Here is a 21,684-nt window from a genome sequence, read left to right as displayed (position 1 = left end):
ATACAGGGAGACAGCAGAGTAGAGACAGGGTTAAGGGTAAGACTGTGAAGAGAGACCCCTGAGGGAGGCCAGAAGTTGTCCTCCTGGTCTCTGCTCACAGTGAGGTTCCAGAGAAGGTGAGAAGTCAAGTCTGGATGCCACTACTCTCCTCTTCAGCCATACAGTGAAGTGAAAGCCATTGCAAGTAGGATTTGGTCAAATCAAAGAATTTCAGTCTTGCATGTCATTTTCTGACTTCCAAGGAGTTAGAATTCAATCAGAGAAGCAGAACCATATAAGTGATATAAAATATTTATTATAGGGATGAGATCTCACGCAATTGTGGGACCTTGGTGAGTGTATAGGTAAGTCTGTTGCTCCCGTGTCTAGTGCTGGGCCTGAAGTCAGCAAGGCCAGCAGTCTGGAAAGGAAGATCAATATGAAGTGGGGGAGAGAAAGGATAAATTGGAACCCACATCAGTCTCTCAATGCCTCCAAACCCTCCAACTCCAACAATGTTGGGATTTGCAGAATGGCTGACTTATTTTACCCCAAAGCTGTTCACAAACTTGGCCCAGGATTCAGAGAAGCTAAAGAGAAGATCCAGTAGGAGGTGGAGGAACTATGTGCTTGCAGCTGCCCTGATGGACAAAGTGAGCCACAAGATCAGTGACTATGGGCAGAATGCAACAGCACCTGCTTCTACACCTCCATCTCATTGTAAACATGCTGCTGCTTCACTTCCACCTTCACATGTGCACATTTTCTTGTGGGCAACTCTGATAGACAACCATGCAGAGAAGGGAATTTCGGGAGATGTATTTCCAGCTTAGCTAAGTTGATTTCATACAAGCCACCACATCCATGAATTAAATTACTCTCCTTATTCTCCCAATAATCTTATATTCAGTGCACTAGCCAAAGGGTTGGTAAGCTTGCTATTTTTTTAATTCTTGGGAAAGCTTAGAGAGGGAGAGTATATGAGAAAAAAAGACATTTCATGAAACAAATTAGCAGAAGCATTCATGGAGGGACACACTGATCTCACTGATATGGTGGTCACACAGTAACTTTTAAGGAACAAATCTTTCTCATAAAACAAGGCACATCTCTACCTGAAATTGTAACTGCTGGACCAGAACAAAGTAATCTGAGCAGCTTGAATGTACCTTGTAAAAGGGCTTTTGTTTCATTTAGAAAATAACTTGAACCCTGGGAAAATCTGGATCAAGTTGAGAGAGAGAAAGAAAGAGGAAATGGAAGAGAGAAGAGAGAGAGAATGAGTTTGAGAGTGAATTTTAGAGTAAAACATAGCACATTGTATGACCTCCAGGCTATAATAGAGTGTATATAAAGCATATATATAAAGCATATATAAAAGCCCCTGAAGGCTTTTGAGAGGTAAACTGCAAAGCATTGACTAAATATATCATTTGGCCAATTTTCCCGTGACAATTTAGTTTGGTGCCCTTTGACTGGGATGTTCTGTTTTTTTTTTTTCCTTTAAAAAAAATAAAATAAAACTAACATGTACCTCTCACCTGGCTGAAGGCTTAACAAAAACTTGAAAGACTTCCCTAGACTACAGTGCCAACAGAGTGGGAAATCTGGGCACAGGGCCTAAATTCAGATGCTACTTCTCCAAGACCAGAAAAATAGACTAATATTATTAGCTGCATTTTGTTTTGATGTTAAGCGAATAATGAAAAGGGCTAAAGGACACCATGACTATCTGGGAAACAAAGAATGCCAGGTGGTGGTATGCCCTGTTGCAGGCAGAGGGAGGCATTTGAGTTTGCTATTGAGTTAAAGGAAGAATTTGTCTCGGTCTGTGAATCAGGCGCAATCTGTTCACTAAGTTAGAGGTTGCAGAGTATCTTACCCTCAAGTGAGATAACATGTGCCTGTGCTTGCCATTTCCACAATAGGCATGCAGCTGCTTTCTTGAGATAGTTTACTTCATTACACAATTTCTTTCTAATATTAGACCATAGGTTTTTCTTTATTGTGGTAAAACATTATATAGCATTAAATTTACCATATTAGCCATTTTTAAGTATATAGTTCAATAGCATTAAGTACATTCACATCATTGTGCAACACAGTTCTAGAACTTTTTATCTTGCAAAACTGAAACTCTATACCAACTAAACATTAATTTTTGCCTCTCCAACCCCCTAGCCCTTGGCAACCACATTTCTACTTTCTGTTTCTATGGTTTTGACGCTTAAGATACTTCATATGGTTAGACTCCTACAATATTTATCCTTCTGCAACTGGCTTATTTCACTTGGCATAACTCGAAGTTCACCCATGATGAGGCATGGGATAGAATTTCCTTATTTTTAAAGGCTGAGTAATATTCCATTGTGAATATACTCCACATTTTCTTTACTCATTAATCTGTTGATGAACATTTGGGTGGCTTCCACCTCTTGGCTCTGTGAATAATGCTGCGATGAACATAGATATGCAACTACCTCTAAAGATCCTGCTTTGAATTCCTTTGGATGATACCTACAAGTGGAATTGTTGGATCATATGGTAATTTTATTTTTAATTTTTTGAGAAACCTCCATGTTATCTTCCATAATAACTGCACATTCTCACCAACAGTACACAAGAGTTTCAATTTCTCCACATCCTCAACAATCTTTGTTATTTTGTTCTTTTGATAGTGGTTATTCTAACGGGTGTGAGGTGATGTCTCATTGTGGTTTCGATTTGCATTTACTTATAATTAGGGATGTTGATCATATTTTCATAGGACAAAGGCATTTATAAGAACAAATATTTTGTGCAAAATAATATGGGGAAAAATTAAGGTAGTAAGGTTGAGGGTGAATCTTGTGGCCATGGTAAGAACATATTTTCTTTTTAATGTGGGATTGTATTTGAAAACTCTCACACAGTTTAATCATTTTGTTCTGCCATTATTTGGCCATCCTTGTATTTTCTGACTCGGTCCTCCATGAGAAGGTAACATCTGAATTTGTGAGTCATTAATTGTCAGGATTAGAAATAATTTAGTAGATCTTCTAATTGTAACATCCACATTTTACAGTTGAGTAAACTTTGGATTAAAAAGTGAAAAAAATTCAATTGAGAGCAATATCTTGATATAAGGGGAAAATCCTTCTGATTACTGAGAATTTTAATTTTTTTCCTGGCTTCATTGAGGTATAATTGACAAATAAAATTGCATATATTTAAGATATACAATGTTATAATTTTATATACATATACATTGTGAAATGATTATTACAATCAAGTTAGTTAACACTTCCATTACCTTACATAGTTACCATTTTTAAAAATGGTGAGAACCTTTAAGGTTTACTTTCTAAGCAAATTTCAAGTATACAATACAGCATTTATTATTACCTATAGACACAATGCTGTACATTAGATCCAAAGAACTTATTCATGTTATAATGGAAAGTTTTTAACCATTTGACCAACATCACCCTATTTCTCCCACCACTAAGCACCCAGCAACCACCATCCTACTCCACAACTACAAGTTCGATTGTTTTTTAGATTCCTCACATAAGTGAGATCATATAGTATTTCTCTTTCTCTGTCCAACTTTTTCACTTAGCATGATGCCCTCAAGTTGCACCCATGTTATCACAAATGGCAAGATTTCCTTCTTTTTTATAGCTGAATAATATTCCATTGTGTTTGTGTATATGTGTGATATATATGTGTATGTGTATATATGTATATATGTGTGTATATATGTATGTGTATATATCTTATATATGTATATATAAGTATGTGTGTATATATGTGTATATACACACATATATACTTATATATGTATGTGTATATATATTATATATACATATATATACACACATACACATATATACTTATATATATACATATATACACACATATTTCCAATAAAATCCAAGTATATACATATATGTGTATATATATACATATATATGTATATCACAGGTGTGAAGTGATATTTCATTTTGATTTGCATTTCTATGATGATTAATGATGTTGAGAACTTTTTTTATGTAATTGATGACTGTTTGTATGTCATTTTTGAGAAAATGTCTATTTATGTCCTTTGCCCACTTTTTAATTGGACTATTTAGTTTTTTTTTCTATTAAATTGTATGAGTTCTTACATATTTTGGATATTAACCCCTTGCCAGATACGTGGTTTGGAAATATTTTATCCCATTCTGTAAGTTGCCTTTTCATGTTTTAATTGTCTCCTTTGCTGTGCAGAAGCTTTGAAAAACTTAAATTCTAGTTTCCATTATTAGTTTTATGGAATCTAGAAATATTAGGAAGTTTCAGTTTCTGAAACCTGTGGTTGAACATATTTTGAATAATTGCCACAATTTTTCTGAGATCTCTGCAAGATGTTTTGTTTTGTAAATCCCCTCCTTTTTTGTGGCTCTGATGAAAATCGTTGAGTGCTAGGCTTTGGAATCAGACCAGATTATTTGGCTTATATACCTTATAATTAAAACAAACATTAACTTTTACTTTTACTTATGTTTTGAGAGCACTGAGAGCAAATTCATATATGTGATCTCATGATGGCAGAAGGTTAGGAATATAAGAGCAGATCAGTTCAGCTCCTATCTTGCGGCAGGTGCTGTTCTGGGCCTTATGGGGTTTAAACAATCTCAACAAATACGGACAGGATCCTCAAAACTAGTGCAGGCCTGACTATTCTTCCCAGAGTATCCTGTGTGTATTAGTCAGGGTTCTCTAGAGAAAAAGAACCAAATACGCACACACACACACACACAGATATATATATATGCACACACACACAGATATATATATACACACACACATACACACACATACATACATATATGTATATGCTTGCACACACACATACACACATATACATATAGAAAGAGATTTATTACGAGGAATTGGCTCATATGATTATAGAGGCTGAGAAATCCCAAGATCTCTAGTTAGCAAGCTGGAGACCCAGGATTGCTGATGGTATAGTTTCAGGCTGAAAGCCAGCAGGCTCAAGACCCAAGAAGAGCTGATGTTTCATTTTGAGTCCAGAGGCTGGAAAAGACTGATGTCCCAGCTCAAAGCAGTCAGGCAAGAGAAGTCCCCTCTCACTCAGCATTTTTCCTCTATTTGGATCTCAACTTGATTGGAGGAAGCCCACCTACATTAGGGAGGGCAATCTGCATTACTCAGTCTACTAATTCAAATGTTAATCTCATCCAGAAATACCTTCACAGACACCCAGAATAACGTTTAACCAAATATCTGGACACCCTGTGGCCCAGTCAGGTTAAAATATTAAATTAATAAGTACACTATGGTGACCACTGAGGGTTTCCAGTATGACTTTGGGGACATATGGACAAGTTGGCTAGCTGTGTGACCTTGGGCAAGTTATTTAACTTCACTGTGCTTCAGTTTTCTCATTTGTAAGGTAAAGATGATAATATTTCCTCCTTCATTGGATTGTCTTGAAGATTAAATAAATTAGTATTTGTAAAATGTTTAGAAGCATGAATGGCAAGTTGTAAATGGAACATGTTATATATGATTTTAACATATTTTAATAGTTGTCTATGTATTTTGATGTACAGTAAAAAGAAATACAACTAGCATGATTTCAAGGATATTTTTGGTCAGGATGAGGCTAAGTAAAAAAAACAGTAGGTTGATTTCAAGACAAATAGTAAGTAAATACTACTATAGGAGGTATGTGGAAATGATAAAAACTGTGACAATGGAAAAAGTAGGTGATAACATTTAGAAAATACCCAATTTTCTGAGGAATTTCCTGGAACTGAAAGCTTTCCTGAGATGTAGAACATTTAGTACTAAAACTGGGTAACTCTCCAGTAAACCAGGATGGTTGGGCACCCTGTATACAACTACAGCCTGATATTTATCCCACAAGCATTTTTTGAACACTTGTGTTGTTCCAGGCAGTGGGAGCCTCCAAAGGACCCTGCCTCTAATGTGCTCTAAGTAGAGTGGACCCCAGTCCATATCCTGCCATTGACATGCTTGTGATTTTAAGCAAGGCTCTTTGGCTTCTCTCAACCTGTGTTTCTTAGTGTACAAAAGAAGTGGTTGAAATAATGATCTCTAAAACCCTTCCAGCACTGGAGTTCTTTGATATGAAGCACAGAGTACATCTGCTACTGTTAAAATCTCAACTCCCACTGATGGCCAGCATGAGAAAAGAACAATGAGCAAAGCATGCATTGTAATTCTTTTCTTAGCTCTCAGTTCCAGCCTGAGGTAGAGGAGCCTCTTCTATGCTCCCAACCAACCAAAACTCTGACACAAAATGATCATCCCAAATGTAGGATCCCTTGGAAATGCCTGAATAATGTATGTGGCCTAGGAAATTGGCAGAAGAGAGACTTCTCGATAGGCTCAAACATGTAAGATTTACATAAGAAGCACCCGCACAATTTATTAGGGTGAGAGGAGATGTTTAGGAGGTTAGGAAATATAGGTTGCTGTAACTGTGGTTGTGTTTAGAAGTTGAAAATGAATCTTTGGTGGCTGGACCAGGATAAATTATTTACTTGGTTGATTAAGAGACTCTCATCTAGAGTGTTGTTTCTCTTCATCAAATAACCTTTCAAAGTTGGCAATATTCCAAATTTCAGGCACGTTATGTTACACGAGAGTGTAACTCACTGACCATCTGTTTTTGTGTGACTAAAACCATCTTACAGTTGTGGCTTGGAAAAGCTATCTCACACAAATTGTTATTTATATATATATTTTTCCAGAGTCAATTTAATGCTACAAATATTTGGAGTGCTAGTTATGAGCTCAATTCTGTGAAGTCATGAAGAGGAATAAGAATCTCAGTTGCTAGGAGCCTTAGCTAAGAGAAGCTCAACAGGAATCCAGTCATCCACATTATATTGATGTTGCCATTTGTGGAGAATCTGATTATTTTTACTTGGAATTGAGGTTTGCCTTCTGTGAGATATGGTGGACAGGAATAAGGCTCTGGGTACTGGCCAGTCTAAGAAGAGTTTCTTGGCTCCTGAGAACTTAGTTTTCAGGAGTCCTGTCTTTTTTCATAATAAACCTCTTCTAAAGCTTGTAATGCCCAGACTTCCTTCAGACAACATTCTAATTATAGCTCCCCTGAGTCACTGGAGGTTTTTAGAACCAGAATGTTGAGAGAGAGAGAGAGAGAGAGATAGACTATAAAAGCAAGCTTACCAGCATGGGGGTATAGCTCAGGGGTAGAGCATTTGACTGCAGATCAAGAGGTCCCTGGTTCAAATCCAGGTGCCCCCTGTGCATTTGTGTTTTTGTTTCAGAAGAACATGGATTGACTTTGACTTCTTATCTTCTATGGCTCATGGCTGATTGAATAATAACTAATGTCCCTGGCTTGCATTCTTAGTACATGCAAGTCTAGGCCCTTTACATTGGTTCTCCTCTATTTCTGACCACAGTTTTACAAGATACATACTTGTTTGCTTGTATTTCCATTTTACATGAGGAGGCTGAGACTTGGAGATACTTAGTAATTCACTCAAGGTCAAAAAGCTATAAAGGGCAGATTCAGGATTTGAACTCAGAGCACACACTCTCACTGACTTAAGTATACTACACATACTGCTCTCCTAATGTTAAAATCTTTGTGACAAACTCCTACTAGGCAATGTTCCCACAGTCCTGTGATTGCCTATAGAGTTTTAGAACCCGTTGGCCACAAGGAAAACCAGGGACTTAGTGACTGTGCCCATACTTTGCACTGCCCTGGGGAAAGCGAAGGAATAGGGTTTTATCCACAGAACATTTTCAGGGAGGTGAACAAGAACTGGTCTGAAGTTTAAGGAACTGCATTTTTCTGCTTTAAAGCTTAAGGATTTCTATTACCTTCCATCCCCTGTTCATTTCCTACAGCCAAATACCCCCACATTGGGTAACTTCATTCAGGACCCAGGCATGGAGCCAGAAGTCAGGTGTAACTCCCACCCACAATACAGGCAATGCTCTGTTTTTAGATCAGTCTGAACAACATACACTGGGCACCTACTATGTACCAGAACCATGCAAAGTGTGAGCCCAGAGGTGAATAAGACATTAGCCCCTGCCCTCATTCAGGGTGTAGGCATATAGAATAAGAAAATAGAGTGTATGAGCTGTACCTAGCTGCAATAGGTGCAGTAACACAGAAGAGGCAGCGATTACATCTGTTCAGAGGAGGGGAGGTGAAGGTAAGCGTCTGGAGGAGCTGATGGCCAGTCAGGGTTTCAAAGATGAATAATATCTTACAGATGGAGGGTGGAATGGAGGTGGGGTTGTGGAGAGGGATGGTTGCAATTCCAGGCAGAGGAAACAGTGCAGCAGAAGCTGAAGCCAGGTAGATGCAGATGGAGGCAGCTGGAGCGCAAAATGTGATATGGAGAGTGCCAAAAGATAACGCTGAAGCTGAGGAGGCAGGTAAAAATCAGAGAGAAGAACTGCATGTTGTGCTAAGAGACTTGAAGTTTATTGTGATGGCGTTTAAAGGGCAGTGATCTAGATGGACTTAGTTTTCCAACAGGCTGCTCTGGAAGCAGTACAGGGTGGATGTGGGGGTGGAGGCCGGGAGGGTATTTAGGAGGTGGTGGCACTGACAGTGCAGGGGTGGAGATGGATTTGAGCAATGTCAAAGATAAAATCAATAGTGTCTTCTGATTCACTGGAACTGGGGAGGAGAGGGTGGGAGGAGCCTAGAGTTGCCTTAAGTGTTTTGGTCTAGATGACCGAGTACAGGATGGTGGCATCTCCAACCAAGATAGGAAGGAGACTGCTCAGCTGGTTAAGCAGGTGGGCTCTTCACACAGTCTGAGCCTACGCTGGAATCCTGGCCCTACCACCTACTAGCTGTGTGACCTAGGGCTAGATATTCCAATCAATCTGTGACTCAGTTTCCATCCTGTATACTACTACTCATGCCTATTTTATAGGATTTTTGTAACAATTACATGGAGTTTGTTGGTAGAACTTTTAGTACCATGCCTGGCATATCGAAAATGCCCAACATATGTGAGCTATTATTATTACAACAAAGCAAAATAGATGGAGAGGCAGGTTTGGACAAGAAGATGATAAGCTTAGGTTTGGGTATACTGGATTTGAAATCTGAGGCTCCTGTTGGGCATCAGATTGGGCGGGTGCTGGGAGTGGGTGTCTGGGGCCCTCAGACAGCTTGTGAGCTGGAGCTCTGGCTGCTGCTTGTTCCCTGGCCCCATGGCAGCTGACAGACCTCATCAGGGAAAATTTGTTGCAATGACAAAAATTTCCTTGATCTTTTGCTCAATCTTGGAGATGCACGAGGTTGAGTTCTTAGATTGGAACTCAAAGGAATAGGAATCAGAGATGTTCAAAATTGAGTTTTGGGCTTTGGAACATTCAGGGTGCTTTGTTTTTCTTTTTGGTGTGTTTTTTTCTTTTTTTTTTTACACTGAAGTGAGATAGTTGGTCCTGGATGAGGTCCCTGTTGAAAATCTGATAAAAATATGCACAATATACAATATGTGCAAATACATAATATTTGCCTATAATTTCAGAATTGAACATGAACATCTGAAGTCAATTTGTGGATTCCCACTTCAGATCTCCTCCATGTCCAATACTTGTTGGTAGCCCCTAATGCTCAAAACATTCACTGATGTGCCCAGAGATCTATGGGCAGCTGCTGGTGTATTTTTTTTAAAGCTGGAATATTAGACTGAGGATACAGCATTGAGCTTCAGGTGCTGGGAAGAGAATGAGTATAAATGCTCTGGGAAAAACAAAAGATGGTACAGCTAGGAGGAAACTGGGGATGAGTTTAAATTCGAAAGGAATCTTAGACACCAAAGGTATTTATGAGGTGTTTTGCAGGTCATAAAAATGGAATAAATGTTTTTTTGAAGGTTATTGGCATCAAGGGGGTGTAGCTCAGTGGTAGAGCATTTGACTGCAGATCAAGAGGTCCCTGGTTCAAATCCAGGTGCCCCCTATGACATACTTTTGCTCCTCTTGGCAGCTTCATTAAAAATCCTGGACTAGGGTAAGGCAAGCAAGGTGCGTAAGGCTGAAAATTTAAGCAGATACTTACTCTCAGGTTCATGCAAGTGCCTTGGCTCACTAGTTCCCTTATAGCAGAACTACCATCTCACATAAACTCACCCTGCCTCTAATATGCACACACAAACCCAGTCATAAACCATGACACATACACACACACGTGTGCTTTCTTACATGTGTCTTTATCTCTTCTTTCCTGTATATTCAATCTTATTAACCAGGCACTTTTTCTCTCCCTTTCTTCAAGTTTTTTTATTTATTTTAGATTTCATGGAAGAGTTTATAAATTCTGTAAATTTTAGATTTACAGAAGAATTGTTAAGATAGCAATAGAGAGGTTTTGTATACCCTTTACCTACTTTGTAACATGTTAACATGTTACATAATCATGGTATATTTATCAAAACTATGAAATGAAATGTTTGAGGTGATGGATATGCTAATTACCCCCAATATGATCATTATACACTGGATACATTTATCAAGATATCACACTGTATCACAATTATTATATGTCCATTAAAGGTAATAATAAAAAAGACATGCTGGTCCAACTCCATTTAGTTTTACTTTTACTTTGTGTCAGTATAGACTAGATGTATATATTTATGGGTTACATGAGATATTTTGATACAGGCATGCAATGGTGCAACACTGTTAACCAAATGACAGACTATTCAGATTTCTCCAGTTTATTTTTTCTGCTATTTTTTTTCTCTGCTCCAGGATTCAATCCAGGATACCATGTTGCATTTAGTTGCTATCTTTGTAATGTCTCAGTCTTCTTCAGACTGTGACAGTTTCTCAGTCTTTTCTTGTTTTTGTCATTTTTCTTTTAACCTTGACATTTATGAAAAATCCTGGTTAAATATTTTGCAGAATGTCCTCACTTTGGATTTGTCATGATTAGACTGGGGTTGTGAATTTTTAGAAAAGCTGTCACAAGGATAATGTGCCATTTTTTTCATATCACATCAGGGGTGGAAGATAAGGCTGCAACGATTTAAGGTTCTGCTACACTGGTAAAACTTTTAGGGCCGGGTGTGGTGGCTCATGCCTGTAATCCCAGCACTCTGGGAGGCCTAGGCGGGCAGATCACCTGAGGTCAGGAGTTCGAGACCAGCCTGGCCAACATGTGAAACCCCGTCTCTACCAAAAGTACAAAAATTAGCCAGGCGTGGTGGCTGGTGCCTGTAATTACAGCTACTCAGGAGGCTGAGGCAGGAGAATTGCTTGAACCAGGGAGGCGGAGGTTGCAGTGAGCTGAGATGGTGCCACTGCACTCCAGCCTGGGAGGCAAGAGCAAGACTCTGTCTCAAACAAAACAAAACAAAAAACAAACAAACAGAAAAAACTTTTAGGAGTCCAGCATCTGGGGCATATCGGCATATGCCTTCTAAAGTGAAAGATGTAGCTATGCCTTACACTGCTCACCACACAGAACAAGGCCCATTGCTTGGTGGGACACTTTGGATTTTGGTGGCAATGTATTTTGATGTGCTTCTCTGGTATATTTACCAGATAACAATAACCCATAAGACTGTCAGGTTTTAGTGGATCCCAGACCAAGAAAAGGGTCTGCAGTAAGAGTAGACTATAGTGAAATCTGGTCTTCCATTTGAGTGTTATGACTTAGTATTGAAAGTGTATGTATTTACAGGTATGCTTGTTATAGCACTATTCATAATAGCAAAGATATGGAATCAACCCAAATGCCCATCAGTGATAGACTGGATAAAGAAAATGTGGTACATATACACCATGGAATACTATGCAGTCATAAAAAGGAATGAGATCATGTCCTTTGCAGGGAATGGAGGGAGCTGGAAGACGTTATCCTCTGTAAACTAACACAAGAACAGAAAACCAAGCACTGCATGTTCTCACTCATAAGTGGGAGCTGAACAATGAGAACACATGGTCGCAGGGAAGGGAACAACACACAATGGGGCCTGTCAGAGCGAGGGGGAGGAAGAGCATCAAGATAAATAGCTAATGCACACGGGGCTTAATACCCAGGTGATGGGTTGATAGTTGCAGCAAACAACGATGGCACACATTTACGTATGTAAGAAACCTGCATGTCCTGCATAGGTATCCTGGAACTTAAAATAAAATAAAATTAAGGGCTGGGTGTGGTGGCTCACGCCTGTAATCCCAGCACTTTGGGAGGCCAAGGCGGGCCAATCACTTGAGCTCAGGAGTTTGAGACCAGCCTGGCCAACATGGCGAGGCAGAGGTTGCAGTGAGCTGAGATCATGCCACTGCACTCCAGCCTGGGCGACAGAGTAAGATTCTGTCTCAAAAAACAACAACAACAACAACAAAAAATTAAGTTAAAAAATAAAAAAAGAAAGTGTGTGTGTCTAGAAGCTGAGAGCAGTTTGGTGGGGCAGGTTGTGGAGATGTTGGTCAAAGCATACAAAATTTCACTTAGACTGGAGGAAAAATTCAACAGGTCTATTCTACAACATCGTGGTTATAGTTAATAAAAATGTATTGTATACTTGAAAATTGCTGAGGATAGAAAATGACTGAGGTGAGTCTCAATCAATTTAGAGGTTTATTTCACCAAGGTTGAGGATGTGCCTGGGCAAAAGGAACACAAAATCACAGTAACATCTGTGATCTGTGCTGTTTTCAAAGAGGATTTAGGGACTTCAATATTTAAAGGGGAAAGAGCAGGCAGTAGGGGAAGGAGGACAGAAAAAGGGAAGGAGAGTAGGTAAGAGGCAAGTGCTTGCACTCCTCTGAGGCTTTGTGCAGGGTTCACTGAATTCACATTTTACATGTGAAAAGAGGGGGTAGAGAAATAGTCGACTATGCATTCATCTCTTGCTCCGTGAATATGAATTTTTACATAAGATGAAGTAAAGATAGAGTGGAGGAAGCAGTCAAATATGCATTTGTCTCAGGTGAGCAGAGGGATGACTTCTAGTCCTATCTTTGTCCTGTACCTGTGAAAATACAGGACAACATTGATTTATATTGTCAGGGTAAAATTCCATAGAACACTGTTTTAAGGTAAAGATCTTGGGACCCACAAGGAATTTCCTTCTGAGCAAATTTCCTTCTGAGTAAGGGAGGCCTCCTAGGGTGGTATGTGAACTTCTGTCTTTGGAGCTATCTATTTAGAAACAAAATGGGAGACAGTTTTGCATGACTCAGTTCCCAAGCTTAACTTTTCCCTTTGGCATAGTGAGTTTGGAGTCCCTGAGAGTTCATTTTTCTTTCACAAGATATACAGTCATGCATCACTTAACGGCAGGGCTAGGTTCTAAGAAATGTGTTGTTAGGTGACTTATTCATTGTGCAAACATCATAGCAATGTACTTACACAAACCTACTACACACCTAGGTTCTATGGGATAGCCTATTGCTCCTAGGTTACAAGCCTGTACAGCATGTTACTGTACTGAACATTGTAGGCAATTATAACACAATGGTAAATATTCATGTATCTAAGCATACCTAAGATAGGAAAGACACAGTAAAAATGCCATATAAAAGATTAAAATACTACTGTTGTATAGGGCACTTACCATGAATGGAGTTTGCAGAACTGGAAGTTGTTCTGGGTAAGTCACTGAGTGAGTGGTAAGTGAATATGAAGGCCCACGCCATTACTGTACACTACTGTAGACTTTATAAACACTATATACTTAGGCTACAGTAAACTTATTTTTAACAATTTATTTTTTTAATAATAAATTAACTTTAGCTACTGTAACTTTTTTACTTTGTAAACTTTAAAAATTTTTTTTAAACTTTTTGGCTCTTGTGTAATAATACTTAGCTTAAAACACAAATACATTGTACAGATGTAGAAAATATTTTCTTTCTTTATATCCTTATCCTGTAAGCTTTTAAAAATTTTTACAATTTTTAAATTTTTATTTTAAAGAAATAGAGACTGAGTCTCACTATGTTGCCCAGGCTGGTCTTGAACTGGCTCAAGGGATCCTTCTGCCTTGGCCTCACAAAGCGCTGGGATTACAGGTGTGAGCCACCACACAGAGTCAATTCGTTTGTTTGTTTTTTAACATTTTAAACTTTTTGGTTACTAAGATACAAACATGCACATTAGCCTAGGCCTACACAGGGTCAGGATTGTCAATATCACTGTTTTCTACCTCCACATCTTGTCCCACTGGAAAGTCTTCAGGAGCAATAACATGCACGGAGCTGTCATCTCCTGTGATAACAATGCCTTCTTCTGGAATTCCTCCTGAAGGACCTGCCTGAGGCTATTTTACAGTAAACTTTTTTTTCTTTTAATATAAGTAGGAGTACACTCTAAAATAACAATAAAAAGGCCAGGTGCGGTGGCTCACACCTGTAATCCCAGCACTTTGGGAGGCTGAAGCGAGCGGATCACGAGGTCAGGAGATCAAGACCATCCTGGCTAACACAGTGAAACCCCGTCTCTACTAAAAATACAAAAAATTAGCCGGGCGTGGTGGCGGGCGCCTGTGGTCCCAGCTACTCCGGAGGCTGAGGCAGGAGAATGGCGTGAACCCGGGAGGCGGAGCTTGCAGTGAGCCGAGATCACGCCACTGCTCTCCAGCCTGGGAGAGAGCGAGACTCCGTCTCAAAATAAATAAATAAATAAGTAAAATAACAATAAAAATTATAATACAGTTAATACATACACCAGTAACATAGTGCTTTGTCATTATCAAGTATTATGGACTGTACATAATTGTATGTGCTGTGCTTTTATATAACTGGCAGTAAAGTAGGTTTGTTTATCCCAGTATCCCCACACACGTGTAAGTAATACATTGCCCTACAATGGTATATGACGGCTATGACTTCACTAGGCAATAGGAATTTTTCATTCCATTATAATCGTATGGGACCACTGACATACATGCAATCTGTTGTTGATGGAAACTTTGTTATGTGGCATGTGACTGTATAAACAAATATATTTCAAATTATTTAGAAACTATGGTAATTTATTATGACACAAGAATTGGGCATCTCATATTTAAAAAGCAACTTATTTTTGTTTTTCTAAACAATTTTTTGAAAGATTCAACCTTGAAATGAAGACCACCTTGTCTATGCCTATGAAGTAAAACACAGAATCATTTTTTAACCATTTTTTTTTACTTTGAAAAAAAGTGTTTACTGCTCTGCCTTCCTTTCTAAACCTGTCCATGTGATTTTGTGATCTTTTCCCACTATAAAATCAAAATACCTTTATTGTATAAAACTTTAAACATACATCAAAGAATATAGGTAGAAAAAATACAATTTGACTGGATCTAAATCACTGTTTTTATTTTAACTGTTGTCTTTTTCATTTGTAGTTGTGTTCAGGCACGTGAATGTGAGTGGGTTGTTTTTGTGTGTAAATATTTAACAAAAATTGGAATACATATGTATCAGGCTTATCTTAAGCAGCATGTCAAATCTTTTTGGCCTTGACTATTTCTAAGGCCTTTGGCCACCAATTCTTCCCTGGCTGTCAGTGAGTAACCAGATGTGTGGGCTCTACAAACTGCACACAGACAAAAATCCCTACTGTCCTTTACCTCCTGCCCGCACTGGATGCCACTCACCTCCCACTCTTGGCTTCCCTCTTGCATTTGAGGTGTGTGAATCCATGAGACCCACTTGGTGTCCCACATGCAGAATCTGGGAAGGTTGAGGAGTTAATGCACCATGGGGAAAACCTTTCACCAATGAGATACAAACATTGAGGGGTAAATTCTTCTCCTTGGGACAGATTGTCCCGGGATGCAGTATATCATACACTCTCTTGAGAGGGAGCTTTATGAGATTAAGCAATCAGTTGCGCTTGTTATCACGTGATGGCCAGCTTGGAAATACAGCCTTGAGCTAACTTAACCCTGTTTTTCGGCTGCACCTTCTTTTACCTAACTCCTGCTCCCAGGGATTGCACTCTCTGAAAAAATATAGCACATAAGCTTCAGCTTCAAGCTCTAGGTTCTGGGGGTACTCAGGTGTAGCAGACACTGTGGATGCTCTGCCAATTTTCCTCTTAGCATTTACCACAATAGTTCACGCTGGCGGGATTCCAACTGCCAGTTTCTGCATCTCTTTTCCCAAGGGTTTTTCTGGCAGCCAGAGCCTATTCTGCACTCATTCATGGCAAGCTGAATGTGCCAGAGAATTAATGGCCTGTGGGAGCATACCTCCAACAATGACTGACAGAAATTGTTGTTTAAATACCCAGATTCCTTACACCCTTTGTGGGATAACTCTGAGCTGCGATACCTTCTAGATGGGCCCTGGAGTTCCTCAGTGGAATTAAGTCTGGTTTCCCACAGTATAATTTGCATAATAATGCAAGCTTGATGGGTTGCTTTCCATTTTACTTTCTCTACCAGTATATTCTGGGGTCACCTCCCAAATAAAGTTGCACTTGAATTATTGACTTGGGGTTTGGATCTATGGGAACCCAAACCAAGACATCAGCCTAAGATCTAAGATAAAATTTTTCTTCTCCTTCTCCTTCTTCTTCTTCTTCTTTTTTTTTTTTTTGAGACAGAGTCTCACTCTGTCACCCAGGCTGGAGTGCAGTGGCATGATCATGGCTTATAGTGCAGCCTGACCTCCCCAGGCTCAGGCGATCCACCCATCTCAGCCTCTGAGTAGCTGGGACCACAGGTGTGTGCCACCACACCCGGCTAATTTTTGTATGTTTTGTAGAGACGAGGTTTTGCCATGTTGCCTAGGCTGGTCTTGAACTCCTGGGCTCAAGTGATCTTCCTGCCTTGGCCTCCCAAAGTGCTGAGATTACAAGTGTGAGCTACCATGCTGGGCCAAAAGACATAATTTTTTTTAAAAGAGTTATAAACTGACTTTTAAAATGTAATAGTATATCCTATTCATGACATTAGATATTCTGAAAATTTTCTAAACTATATGGTTTAAATGCTACATGATATTTATCATGAATTAACAAAATTTATGAAAATAACATATTGGATATTTCCACTGTTTCCAACTTTTTTATCCAACTGTAATTGATCCAGCACTAAACAGAGCTAGTTGAGCTTTGTCCCATGGGTCAGAATTACAAATTAATAAGCCACAGATGGATCATTTGTACACATGATGGAAAAGAAATACTCCATATGGAAATTTCCCCTGACTTCTATTTAATGTTTTTTGAAGATTGCGGTGTAGAATGGGTCCTTAGAGAAAAATCAAAGGATTCTCGATAATATTCTACTTTAAAAGAAAATGAATTGCATCCAAACTTTCATTAAACAAGTTACTATCTCTGTCTCATCTCTCTTTGAAAATAAATGACTACTAAAGCTCAGTATGTGGTACTTTGCTACCTTATGGATTGTTTTATTCTGGGGCAAATTGGACTTTTGCTTACAAAGGACTGTACTTCTTTCACTGTAACACAATTAGGAAGTCTTTACAGTTTTATTCCAGCTCCCTGAAATGATCTGAGGTCAGCTAAGTAACTTTACTGAGCTTTGCATTCTTCTTATTTGTACATTGGGGATAATAATATTCCCTTTACTAAATAACATGTCAATAGAGTACATGGCACATAGTAATTGCCTTGTAAGTGATAACAATTCTTATTTTACAGTGACGTCTTTTTCAATGGTGAAAGGAGTAGCAGAGAGTGGGGCCTAAGAAATATTAAGGGGGGTGTAGGGACAAGACACACAGATGTCTAGTTAGATTCAGGGGACATGAATGGTTCTCTGCTCAAAGATACCTCCTTTACACATTCTTCCTGTTGTGACAAACTTGGTCCCATACCCCTGAATGATCCCAGCCTTTCTACCCAAATCCTACTATAATCTAGCTCAGTACTTCTCAAAGTGGATTAGCAGAATCAGCATCACCTTGGAAGCGGTTAGAAATACTAATGATCAGTTTCTGCTCAAGAGCTGCTGAATAGAAACTCTGGGCGTGGTGCCCAGTAAGATGTGTTTTTAAAAGCCCTCCAGGTGATACTGGATGCACATTAAAGTTTGAGAAACGCTGATCTATCTTGAAACTTTAACCAGACCTACCCAGTCACTCCTCGCATAGCCAGCTCCTGGAGTCCTGCCTAATTCAGATTCCCCCCTCTTCTAGCTTTCATTCTGAGCTCTTACTATTTGTTTTGTCTCAACTATGCATTGCTCTCCAGCTCTGATTTTGATAGCTGATCTTTAGCTTCATTCTAAGATGTTGGTTCTGACATATAATGTGATTTTGGCTTGCTCCTTGGTATCTGCGTGCTTGCTCCAATTTATTTTGGTGCAGTTTATCTCCTGGGACTTCAGTCTTTCTGGAGCTGGACCAGGAGGCCAATATTTCTACTGAGTTCCAACTCCTGCAGCAGGATTTGCCCATTACCAGCCCAACTTCCACGCTCAGTACTGCCCTGGGCTCTACAGCATGGGAGAAATAGCAGAACCTCTGCTTCTAGGACTCAGTCAAATGTGTAGTTCTTGCTTTGACTTTACCCCAATTTCTATCTGGAGTTCCTGCCTTCATTCCTAGCTCAGTGCCCCATTTCTTCTGGAGCTGGAGTTCTGCCTGGCTCTTTCATTACTTTTAGTAGCTGGACTCTTGCTCTTTAGTCAGTATATTAATGATGTATTTCTGCATTAAAATTACTCCCCAAACTTACTGGCTTAAAGCAGCAATAAACACTTATTATCTTACAGTTTCAGAGAATCTGACATTCAGGAACAGCTTTGCTAGGTGATTGTGGCTTGAGGTCTCTCATGAGGTTGCAGTCAAGCTATCGAAGGGATGAAGACATGGCTGGGGATGGATGTACTGCCTCCAGGGTGGCTCACTCATGTGGTTGAAAAGCTAATGCTGGCTATTGGCAATAAGACCCAGCTCTTTGCCATCTATATGTCCCCATAGGACTGCTTGAGTGTCCTCATGACATGGCATCTAGCTTCCCCTACAGTGAGTGATTGAAGAGAGAGTAAGACATGCTTTTTAGGATGTAGTCCCTGAAATCATAAACCATGATTTCTGTCACAATTTATTTGTTAGAATCAAGTCATTAAGGGTAGTCTACACTCAAAGGGACAGAAATTAGTCCCCACCTTTTGAAGGGATGAGTGTCAAATAATTTACAGGCGTATTTTCAAAACACCATAGTTAGTCTTTGGAGAAATCTTCCTGCCAGTTATCACTCAGTTATTAAGATGCTGCACTTTGCTGGCCCATTTCTGGCAAATTCTAGAGGCTGACCTTTGTCTTTGTCCAGGTATTCTGTACTCTACACCAGACAAATAGCCCTTTTAATCTTTTTCAGTACTTAATCTAGGTTGAATTGATATTGAAAGGAACTTATATTAATTATAAAATTCAGCCATTTATTGAGTACTTACTGTAGGGATTGACAACAGGTACATTTGGTCATTCCCTTATTGCCTGTTTTTAACTTGGTGAATGTGACATGTCCTAACAACAAATGCCTTTGTCAATAAGATAATAATTTGAGTTAATAAGTTTGAGTTTTTTGTATACTAACAAGTCTCCAGCTGCCACATAAATGTATCCAGTTAGAGAATTACACAAAGCTGTCCAGCTGAGGGTCAGTAGTGGCTAAAATCCAGCTCCCACTCTGTAAGCCACAGAACTCCCTGGTTGGGGTTGCATGTGCCTAGAGGAAAGGGAAGTTTTTCTAATGAGAACTGTGAAAATAAATAAAAATCTAAACTGTTGGAACTTTAAATTATTTTGAGTCTTAGAGAAATGTGATTATGGGGCCTGAGTCACATGATAGGCAGCTGTAACCCAGGCAGCTTTAACCTTTGTTTCTCCGATTATAGATTAGCCTTCTTCCTTAACTATCTTGTTTTGTAAAATGTTGTGACTAGCTACAGGGCACCAGGGCAGACCCCTTCCCTCTAACTGTTGATCTTCATTACAGATTAGCTTTCCTCTTACCTCTCATACAAATACTTCATGGTTATCACATTGTCTAAGACAAAATGTTAAGTATACTTTTTTATTTTATTGAAAAGGAAATACAAACAAGCTGTATGGAAAAGAAAACAAACTGTCACTAATTCAATGGTTGCAACTCATAAACCAGCCTCATATAAGAAATGTAACCCTGTTAAATTTCTTTGTTTTGTTCCTATGTAAGCAAAACCCTAACTTTTAACTGCAGAGCACTGACCTCATTTCTCCAGAGTCTGTGTTTACCAGATGACCATTACCAGCTTTTCACTTGAATAAACTCTTTAAAAATGGATTCTGATCCTTTTGATTATTTCAGGTTGATAGCACAAATGTTCCATCAATTTGCTGAGCCTTAAACCCACAGGGCTGTACCCAACTAGGACTTTTTTTTTCTTCTTCTAATTCTTTTGTAGGTGTGAATAGGCTAACAGTGGCCCTGGTTGTGTCTTTTTCCGTCGCACATGAGAGAAACCCAACTCAAACTGGTTTTAGAAAAAAAGTAACTTAACTGACAAACCTAGGCTTTGTATTGGCTTTAAACATGGCTGGATCCATCTATTCCAAGTCATGTTATCAGGAACCTGTTTCTCTCCTCTTGGATCTGTTTTCTCTATGTTAAGATTGTTTTCAGGAAGATTCCCTACATGTGGTGGCAAGTTGGTCAAGTTTACTCACTGTCCTCTTGGCAATCCTAGGACAAAAGGAAGTTTTTCTTCTGGATAGTTCCAGCAAAAGTCCTGTGATGAAGTCTCACTGGCCTATTTCTGAACCAGTCATTGTAGCATTGACCATGAAATTCTCTATTTAGCTGGACCTTCAGTCTTTGCATATTTCTGGACTAGGAGAGTTGGTCCTACCTCATTCAAACCACTAAGATTGGGAGTTGGTAGTTATCTAAGGAAAGGTTGGATTTTTTTTTTTAATCAGAAGAAGAGGGACACAGATCATGGATGGATTAAAAAAATTGTATTTTCTATACAATCATTGGATTCACACATTGGTGTAACTAGTAATTATAGAGCAGAATTGCAGAGAGGAAACTGAGTCCTCAGTCAGGGCTCCCAGCAGTACATTGCAGCCTGGATTTGAAGAATGCTCATGGTATACTTTGGATGTGTTATTTCTTGATATCACCAGTCTTTCCTTTAGCCTTCTTACGCTGGCTCATTTCTGAGTATTTTTCTGAGGACTGGGAACTGATATCACAGGTACTCACTCTTCTGAAGGGAGTCCAAAGAGTATTTTTCTCCTCATATATAGGAGGTAGGTTGACCTACCTAAGAAAAGGCTAGAAGGAAGCTTAGAACTCTGGTGCTCTAAGAAATTCCAGTTGGTTGTGCCACTTCTCAAAACCCAAAAGTTTGATTACAAAGCAAGTGCACTAGAGGAGTTTGAGGAGTCACTTGAGTTTACCCTGTTTCAGGCCATATGCTTTGGGATGGTTCATACTTGGATCAGGGCGCTAAGCCAATCAGACAACTGCATTTCTCTTTCTTCAGTAATTGATTAGGAAACAGAGTGACAATTCAAGCGCAGCCAATGCTTCTCAAAGAGGCTTTACCTGATTTTTTTGGGAAAGGGATCTTTTCTTTTGTCTGTTTACTTCCTGCAGGGCTTGAACTTGAAAGCATGCAAAGCTGGAGCTTTTGTAATCAACTGAAAACCATAAAGGCAGTCTGTTCTGTAGGTAGAGCTGCCAGTGCAGAGGATGTTACA

At 39.2% G+C, this 21,684-nt stretch overlaps 1 protein-coding gene and 2 non-coding genes across 4 annotated transcripts in view; all 3 read left to right on the top strand.

Moving 5' to 3' along the window:
• CPNE4 (copine 4) overlaps nucleotides 1–21,684 on the top strand; it is a 746,304-nt gene that overhangs the window by 46,314 nt on the left and 678,306 nt on the right. The window lies entirely within an intron of this gene.
• Nucleotides 7,201–7,272, top strand: TRNAC-GCA (transfer RNA cysteine (anticodon GCA)). Its single transcript has one exon. It is a non-coding gene; the product is annotated as a tRNA-Cys (tRNA).
• TRNAC-GCA (transfer RNA cysteine (anticodon GCA)) lies at nucleotides 9,902–9,973 on the top strand. Its single transcript has one exon. It is a non-coding gene; the product is annotated as a tRNA-Cys (tRNA).

This window comes from Pan paniscus, chromosome 2 (assembly GCF_029289425.2).
Source record: "Pan paniscus chromosome 2, NHGRI_mPanPan1-v2.0_pri, whole genome shotgun sequence".
Taxonomy (NCBI): domain Eukaryota; kingdom Metazoa; phylum Chordata; class Mammalia; order Primates; family Hominidae; genus Pan; species Pan paniscus.
Note: the sequence above shows the minus strand (reverse complement) of the source record. Positions and strands in the feature narration are given on the sequence as shown.